This window comes from Ictidomys tridecemlineatus, chromosome 9 (genome assembly GCF_052094955.1).
Source record: "Ictidomys tridecemlineatus isolate mIctTri1 chromosome 9, mIctTri1.hap1, whole genome shotgun sequence".
NCBI classification, from domain to species: domain Eukaryota; kingdom Metazoa; phylum Chordata; class Mammalia; order Rodentia; family Sciuridae; genus Ictidomys; species Ictidomys tridecemlineatus.
Window position 1 is genome coordinate 52,329,227 of NC_135485.1, and position 9,813 is coordinate 52,339,039.

Consider the following 9,813-nt stretch of genomic DNA (forward strand, 5'->3'; position numbering starts at 1 on the left):
TCCTGTCCCAAGCCCTCTCTTCCTGCCCAAAGATCAATAAAAAATCCAGTCTAGTTGAGCTCCATGTATTTCTCCTCAGATCCTCTTCTTACCCTGTTGGTCTGAAGGTCTTGACCAGGAGAAAAATCTCAATATAGCTTCTTTCAGCAGCCCTTTTAAATCTGCCTCCTTTGGTTGGTGCTGCCTGACCTTACATCTGGTGCTGAAACCCAGGAGAGCTTTTCAGGCCTCTTCCATACCTTACATCTGGGAAATGAGGTCCACCCTCTCCCCCTTCAAACAAACCAGGAAATTCCTAAGTTGCTCCTTCTTTCCCTCTCCCTTCATCTGGGCTGCCAGGAGTGGGGTAAGTTCCTTGGTTTCCCCTGACTTTCCAGCCCCTCTCAGCTCACAGGGGATCTATCCATAAGTCATGTGTGTGCCATAGAAGCCCAACCATTGTGTTTAAGGCCCCAGGAACTTTGGAAATGTCCCAGTACTCTGGCTAGCCACTCCAATCCATTTGTGCCCCCAGTGTGTTGCAGGGATGCCTCAACCCCTGCCTGGTCCTTATTCATTCCTCAGGTGAGTGCAGTCAGAACTTGGGATGCCTTTTTCTGATCCCACCTACACCTGAGTGTGCCAGAAGGTCATTGGAAACATTGAATCCTCCTTAGACCCCAAAAGTCTTTTGAATGTCTATATTCAATATTTGTCAAATTAGGACTCAGACCAATGTCATAACTTCCTGGTCTTTTACTCCACTGTGGCCTGGCCCTACTGTGACTTAGACAATGGGTCACAATGGCCCCATGAGGAAATTTTGATTTTAAACTTTCACTGAATTGGGCAATCTCTGTTGCCAGACAGGGAAGTGGGCAGAATTTCCTTACATATGGAGGTCACAGCACATCCTCCCCCAATCCAGGATCCTCCTAGAAATCTCCATCCTCCTCTTCTGCAGCCATGATCCCTCCCCCCACCTCTTCTACTGATAAATCCTTCCCTCACCCCCTGCAATGGATTTCTCCACCTACTCCCTCATCTCTTTTCCTATCAGTGCTCACACTCAATGGCACCAGGCCTTCTTACTGCTAACTCAAAGCTCAAACAAGTTGAGGAGAACCTCAGACCCCTATCCCAGATCCGGTGGAAATGGCCTTTAAAGCAGGCTCAATTGAAGAAAAAGGTAACACTCCAATCCCAGGGCTTGGCAGTGGTCCTGAGGCCTACTGCTCCAGCAAAATCTTCACATGGAAACCTGCCACAGTCTGGCTGGGCACAGAATCAGGAGCCACTCAAGCAAGAAACAAAACTTTATCTTTGAAAATGCCGCCAATACCCCATACGCATCCGGGAAGCAAGCCAGTCCACACAAGCGGTCATGTCTACCAGAACCAGGGACCAGGACCTCCCCCGGAATTCCCTCCTACTCTCCTTCCCCAACCAATAGGAACTCTCCAGTAGTCCTGTAGCAGGCCAAGGTGAACAGCAGGAGTCCAATATCCAAATGAATGTAAATCTTAACATAATCATATCATCTCAATGGCTAGCTGGCATCACCTTGTCACCTTACAACCAAAAGAGCCATGCATCATATTAATTGGCTGTGGCTCCTAGCAGAAACCAGCATCCCTTTTCGCCAGGGCCATGCTTCAAATGTGGATGTGTAGGTCACTGGCTCATCAATGACCAAACCTATGGCACTACATGCCCCATGGCTGGCCCTTCCTCAGTGCTTCCATATGGGGGTATGACCAGCCAGGCAGTCCCTTGTCTTGATAGAATACTGAAGAATCCCAGACTCGAGGATGCCCACCACACTCGATGAGCCAGGGTAATGCTCCAGGGAGTGTGTAAGTCTATAACCTTCCTTGTCGACAGGGGGATACTAATTCTGTCTTGCCTGCCAACTCTGGGCCTCTGTTTCCATCCCAGGTCTCAGTGGTGATGGGGATTGATGGCAACCCTCCTCCCCAAACTGAACTGCTAAGGTGGCCTAAGCCCTGGAGAGACACCCTTTCACACACTCTTTTCTCGTCATCTCATCCTGTCCAGTTCCTCTCTTAGGCAGAGATGTTCTCCAATTACTAGGCCACCCTCCAACTACACCCCAAGTATAGTACTACACATCTTCTTCTGCCTCTAATTCTTACTCTAGCAACCTGTCAGTAACTACTGTACCATTGCCACTTGACCTAGTTGATCCCCAGGTCTAGGATACCCCCAAGTACAACATAGTCTCCCACCACAAGCCAGTCCGTATCAGGATAAAACCCCAAACTAAATTTCCTTCTCCTCCCCAATTTCCCATCTCTAAATCCCATGGGGAGGGACTTAATTTCATCACTGACTGTTTACTTGCCCAGTGACTCCTCATTCCTCCTGACTTCCCATGCAATACTCCCATATTGCTGGTATGCAAACTCTCAAGAGCCTATCACTTGGTCCAGGACTTCCACCATATCATTCCCATCATTCCCATCCTCCTGGTGGTTCCCAATCCTTACTTTCTTCTTTCTCATATCCCCCTTTTCCACTCACTTAGCTTTCCTGAATCTTAAAGATGCCTTCTTTACAGTGTCTCTCCATCCTGACTCTCATTACCTCTTTGCTGTCACATGGGAAGACCCTCCATCCTTTAGGTCTCAACAGCTGATATGGACAGTCCTACCCCAAGGTTTCAGGAATAGTTCCCACCTCCTTGAGCAAGTCTTGGCACAGGATCTAACTGCTTGTGACTTGGGGGATAGCACTCTCCTACAGTTGGTTAGAAACCTTCCTTACCTCCAGGGAAACTGCTGACACTGTTGCCTAAATTCTCATTGAGCAGTCATTTCCAGGTTTGGACTTCCCACTTCCATCCAACCAGATAATGGTCTAGCCTTCACTTCTGAGGTTGTTCAACTAGTCTCCAAAGTTCTTAACAGCACTTAGAGGCTCCACATCTCCTACCAACCTCAATCCTTAGGTAAGGTTGACAGAGCTAACAGCATTCTCAAGGATCATCTTACTAAACTTGCTATAGAACTCAGGCTGTCCTGGCCCAATCTCCTGCCCTTGGCCATCACCCAAATTCAGACAGCTTCTAGAGTAGGCCTTAGCTCATTTGAGTTACTCTATGGGCACCCTTTCTTAATCAACCAAGACTTTCTAGTTATTCCTCCTCCCCTTGTGTCCTACCTTTCCTATCTCACATTTCTACACAAACTGCTAAGGGAACATGCAGACCAATGCCTTCCTCCACCATTCATTGCCTTAATCTTAGCAAACTAGGAAGTGAATCCAGCCCTCTTCAACTGGGTGAGGCAGTCTTACTTCAAAAGCTACATTCTCAATCATTGGAACCTCACTGTATGGGACCCCATACAGTCATAATTACTACCTCAACAGCGACCAAGCTTTTGGGCCACTACCTCTGGTACCATGACTCCCACCTTTAAAAAATGCCTGTCCAAATGTCCAGTCCTGGACTTCCACCATGCTGGGGACCACCAAACACAAGATTTTTATCAACCTTTTTCTTTTACTAATCATTAATCTCTATCAAGCTTCTATCCCAACCCACAGATGATGCTTCTACATCCAAGCAACATGGAAGCAGGATGGCACAAAGTGCTCTCGGTTTATGGAACAAGGCAATTGCCTTTCCACTGGCTGCAATGGGATGGTCACCCTTAATATTACTGGATGCAACCAGGCCACCTAGTCCTGCCTATGTTCAGTAATCTTATGCTTCATATCAGACCAAACTGAGGAAACTTGATTCCTGAAAGCATGTAGGTGTAATTGCCAGGGTGACCTACAACCAGATGCTCCTATAGCCCTACAGTCACCTCCCTCGCTGAACCGACACCCAATACACCCCTTTACCCCCAAAACCCCTAACCAGCAGAAAGTAGCCAAATGAAATTCATCAAAAAGACTGGTGGATTGAGGTGGCTAAGGAACAAAGCACCAAGCAACCTGCATGTGCAAAAAAAAACACCAATTAGGCACTGATGAAACTGCTAGTCAATCAGCGGGGTCTCCTGACCAACTCTGAATCTTAGCCAGCTCCCCTGACCAAGCCCAGTAGGACAAAAAACTCTAAAAATCCCCTTTTCTGTCCCAAGCCCTCCCTCCTGCCCTAAGCCCAATAAATTTCCACTCTGGTTGTGCCCCATGCATTTTTCCTAAGACTTTCTTCTTACCCTGTTGGTCTGAGAGTCCCACCCAGCAATAAAATCACAATAAAGCCTCATTCAGTAGCCTACTTAAATCTGCCTCCTTTTGGTCACCACTGCCTGACCTTACAAAAGCTTTCTTAGCTTTTTTGATTTTGTTTTTGATGCAATAGTGTATTATGTTAACTGATGTTCTCATAAATTCAGGCAACAATACATAAAGGCTTTATAAAATGATATTCTAAAAGTGACAAAGATCAGCTTTAAAAATAAAACATTGTACAAAGAGACACCTCACCTGAGCTAGGACTCTTCCTCTCACCTTAGTCTGTGTTAAGATAACTACTTAAGTTCATTTAAAGTTAAGTTCATAAGATAGCTTTCCATTATAAAGGTTACCTAATTATTCTTGTTAATTTCATTCTTGTACTTTTCTTGTAAACTTCATAACTATCCTATGTTAGTGCCTTACAAAAGTACAACTTCTAATACAACAACCAAAGTTAATTTGAGATGACAGGCCATCATCCATATCACATACAGGATGTAAGGCTAACTTCTAATACTAATACTGACGTCAATTAAATGGAAAAATAAATTACTATAAAATAATAAACATTAAAGATAAAATTCAATATTCCTATATCAAGACTGGTGAAAATGACTTGCTAGATGTTTAAGACCAAAACTTAGAGCCTAAAGCTAAGGAAACAAAAGGGCCAAAAAGAAAATATCCAGTAATATTCTGTTGCCCTCTGAGGTCAGCTTCAACCCAGGGCATAAGGAAACTTCTCCAAGGGCTTTGCAACTCTGGGCCACATGACCTCTTTATCAGGGGATCAATGAGAACATGGAGACCAGAAAGCCAAACAGTGCACATGCTGCAAATAGGAGGGTCACTGGAGAGGGAAATGTCCTAATACTTCCAAGGGAAGCCACACATGGTCAACAAGACTCTGACCCATCCTGGCATAATGCACTAAAGAAGCCAAGAGTGTCTTCAAAACTTCCCAGGAGGAACCCCCCTGTGGAAACTCAGTTGACTCTTAGTAATAGATAGGAACAAGGTCAATTTGACCAGCTTGGTCTTTAACACGTAGCAAAGAAAGTTATAAATACAGCACATTTAAAAGAAAAAATAATAGTTCTTTTAATGTGACTTATGACATACACTTGTTAAAACCCCACAAAGAGTAAGTAAAGCTGAAGCCTATGAAAGAAAGATTCTTAGGAGTGCCTAATAACTATTAAAAGAGACTATCAGAGTCAAAAGCTGGTTTTTGTTTGTTTGTTTGTTTGTTTGTTTGTTTGTTTGTTTTAAGACCTAAAATCTTCCTAAACTCCTACATGGTCAGACTTGATCTGTTTGCTAGTACAATTATCTAGCCCTAAGTGACAGAAATAAAGATATCTCTGATAAACACAGAGATATTTATGCCAATTTACAAAAATCAGATGATTTTAGATATCTTTATATCTTATGGAGGCATCTGTGACCTTATAAAACTTAGTGTGTGTTTATGTTCCTGATAACTCTGACAATGTCATTAATTAAACATCTACATTATTATTAAACATTTACATTCCAAACCAGAAGTCATGTCCTCACTGCCATTGTCATGGGAGCAACTTCTTAGCTCTTGCATCTCCTGGTGAAAAAAAAAAAAAAAAAAAAGAATTGCTGGCCTCTACATTCATCATTGTATTCACTGATTTTTTCATTAATCTCATTCCAGTACTTATGTTTTCCTGTGTCTCTCAGAGATCCCACCCTCTCTCAAATGACTTACAAACTGTTCTTTCTAAACCAGATTTTTGCCCCTGACCCCTTAACTAACCCAAAACATTCCTAAAATGGGAACCCAAACTGCTTGCCCCATGTCACTCCTCTCAGCCTAAGCAGCCAGATCAGTCATTGCCCATTTCCCCTTATAGCACTAAAGTTTCCCTTGAGGGACAATAGGACCAGGGAAAAGGACAGGCAGCTTGTTATCAGAGAAAAGGAAAAGGGTAGATTGTACTCCCATCAACTGGTTGCTAACATCTCCAGATGATGGGAAGTGTCAGAACCCACATAACATTTACTCAGTTTTCCTGAGCTAGGGTGGTTAGTCTGATTAGAAATATTAAAGATATGAGAAATTGAAGAAGGAAGACCAGACATAAAAATAAGTGAAAAGCAGGATCCATTGGGGACTAGCTGTGATGGAGATTGTGTCTAACTCCCCAAAATAGAGTCTCAAGTCTTCAGGAAGCCCTATGGAATACAGTGAGAAGCTTCTTCAGGAAAACAGGATGAAAATAGGGAAAACAAGTTGTTTGGGGATGAAAAGGTTCTGCCCACCCCTAGACAGCTGCATTTGAATCTAGGGCTGAGTTAAGGCAGGGGGTCAGTATAATCTGGGCATTCTTCACTGGATTATTCCTAAAAAAGCAACCCTCCCACCTTGTGATGGCTCAAATAAACCCATAATTCATACACAACCTCCAACAGGGAAGGATTACACTTCATGACAGTATATGTTGGCCCTCACCCTTCCTTTTCCTTGTCATTCAAGACTGTTTTGAGCCAATTTGTGTTCTTTTGAACCGGTTTGGACTTTTGCCATTTGCCTAACAGGAAAGTTTGCATTCCATAACTTTGTAGTGCAGTGAGCAGGGAAGGGACTTAAGGACAAAATAAAAGTAATGTTGTTTTGGGGGTACACCTCTATTCCTATTTGCATTAGAACAGAAAGTCCTGATTTTGTGCCAGTGTCTCTGAGGGAGAATTTTGGCTGTCTGATTTATTTATAGCAATAAACCTATGACTAAGGAAAAGATTTCATTATTAAAGTACAGCATGGTTTATGTAACTGAAAGGACACACTGATTTAAAGTAATTGTTTTATGCACTCTTTTGTCTGTTAATCTGTGTTTGTGATGAGTGACTCAGTAAAGGCAAAAAATCAATAAGTAAATAATGGCTGATGGTGATGGTGAAGCCAGAATTGGACAGTCAGTCAATATAGATAGGTAAATAGAGTCAGGTCAGATCAAACATGCCAATTTGAGTGAGTCTGGGAACTTGGAGACTGCCCCCTGAGGGACTGAAATGTTAATTCCTTCAGAAATCTTCCTGCACCTTTATCAAGAACCTGTCTCTGCAATCTGCATTTGGGGTAAAATTGGGAGTTCATAACCCTCGTCAATGTAATGTATAAAATATGATATGTAAAGAGCTTTGTAATGTTGTGAACAACCAATAAAAAAAAATAAAGAAAAAAAAAAAGAACCTGTCTCTGCTCCAACTTGTTGCTAATGTAACCTGTCATAGGGATTACCCCTTCCTACAGGGAGCTATAAAGATGTTATTTAGTGAGTCCTGGGCTGATCCAACCTCCTCTTCCCCTTCAACCCACCTGTTTCCCATCTTTTGGCCATCTCACTGAGCATTTCCTGGGCCTAATAGCATATGCAGAAAGGAGAAAGATAAGGGAAAGGGATCAGGAAAACAAAAGAAGCCCAAGACATAAAAAAGGCAGAATATGGTGCTTCTTGAGATACCAGCTATGGCCCCCTTCTCCCTCCTGGGAGAACTCTATTTTACCCCTTTTTAGATAAACCCTGCTTTGTATCTTGCTTCCTCATGCTTCTCTAATGTTATAGTTCAACATGTGAGGGAACAGAACTTCTCACCAGTAACTGGTGGTATCAATGGTCCCTACTGAAAATTTATTGCTTGTTTGATAGTTCTTTGCTTCTGAGCTAGTGAATTTGGATAGCTTTTGCTTTACAACTTTTGGCAGAACATTATTTGCTAGCATTTGATCTTTTTCTCCTGCCACCTGATTATGTAAATATGCCTCTTTGCATCTTTGTCTTCGTCTCTTTTTTCTCCTGATCATTGCAGCTTTGAACCTTGTAATTTAAAACACATGTACCCCGGTAGTTCAGAAGGTAACAATTTTGGAAGAAGGGGCAATTCTACCAAAATCGGGAACAAATTTAAGGGAGGAGAAACTATCTGGAGAAAACTTCACATAGCACTCTACCTGGTTTTATGTTTGATGATCATGATGCCTCAACTTGCAAGTATTCAAGAAATGTGGGGCACTTAATATTCCTAAGTTGAATTTCCACCACACTGCTCTAGAGTTCTTGGGTAATAAGTTAAAAATTTTAAAATATTTATAAATTTCTGACTGGCCATTCTATATTCTGATACAATAGGAAATATTTTAAAATTTAAGGCAAGCTTTTTTTAAGATTACTGAAACCTGTGATAAATTAAAGAGAAAAAAAAGGTTTTGGAAGTTCAAACTAGGGTTTCCAGGTTGGTTGGGCATAAAGAGAACCCTTGGCCTACCCATTGAATAATTACATATGACTAGAAAATAAGGTAAATCAGAAGGACTTATTAACTAAGAAATTCTCCAAAATATTATTTTTCTAATCTATTCAACAAGATATTTTCATTTCTTTATTGATTAGCTCTTAAAAAATAAATTATTAACTTAAGCCTCTAAAACAAACCTCAACATTAAACTCTCTGCTTGTCTGGTCCTTTGCCTTTGTCCTTCTCAGTGGTGTTTAGACTCCATTCTGTCATAGAGATATGAAATTTCTGCTTTGTTTTTGAGGAATTTATACCTTTGGAAGAGCAGATTTAAGATTATGAATTGCTTAAGACTAATAATCTATTGAAAGGACTGGTAAAAGATGAACCTAAATAAAAGCTATAAAATATTTTTTTCTATTTTTAGTATGTTTGTGGACAGGCATATATTATGTGTTCTATCTACAATGTATCAAATTGACTTATAAATAAATGATTGATCACATATTTCAAAAGAACATACACCCAAATGTTTAGCCCATGTGAAGTGAGTTAATTTAAATTTGTTGGTAAGATAACAGTAAAGATATCTCTAAAATTGCTAACACTGTTTTTTTTTTTTTTTTTTTTTTTTTTGCCTAAGTTACCAGCCAACTGGAATTGCATTGTCTCTGTTAAGGTGTTGAAAGTATATTCTCCCTTGCTTTTAAAGTTTTCCTTAAAACCTTAATAAACAGTTTAAAAAATTAACTATACTTGTCTGAAAGTTTGATTTTCATGAGTAACCTAAAACTGAAAAATTAGTTCTGACATAATGGGTTAAATATGTATAAATGTATCAATTAGAGAAAACATCTGAGTCATTTATAAGTTAAAATGCTAAAAATGAAATTACTAAATATAAACACAATTACTCTTGGTCTTCTAAGTGATGAACCCAGCTTAATTCAATTTTAAGATTGGAATCCCTCTTGGAATCCCTCAATATTATGAAAAGTTCATTTCTGTTTTACTATAAAATGTTAAGATTTCTATTTGGTCTTGACCATAATTTAATGTTTTAAAAACTTGTTTGAAATTCATACCCATGCTCTGAACTCACCCATGCCTGGCTCTCCTTGATCAGGTGACAACCATCACTAAAATTTTAGTGCCTCCTCATAAATTCTGGTTCTCCCTTACCAGATAAAAACCCTCCCTAAAACCTCAGCAGCACTTCATAAATTCTGATGTTGGGATCTTAATTTACTCCCTATCTTGAAATGTCAAGCCATGTAGATCATTAAACTGCTATCTGCCTTTGTATCATGAATGCTAGAACCCTGTTAGCTATAAGTTCCCAACCCAAGC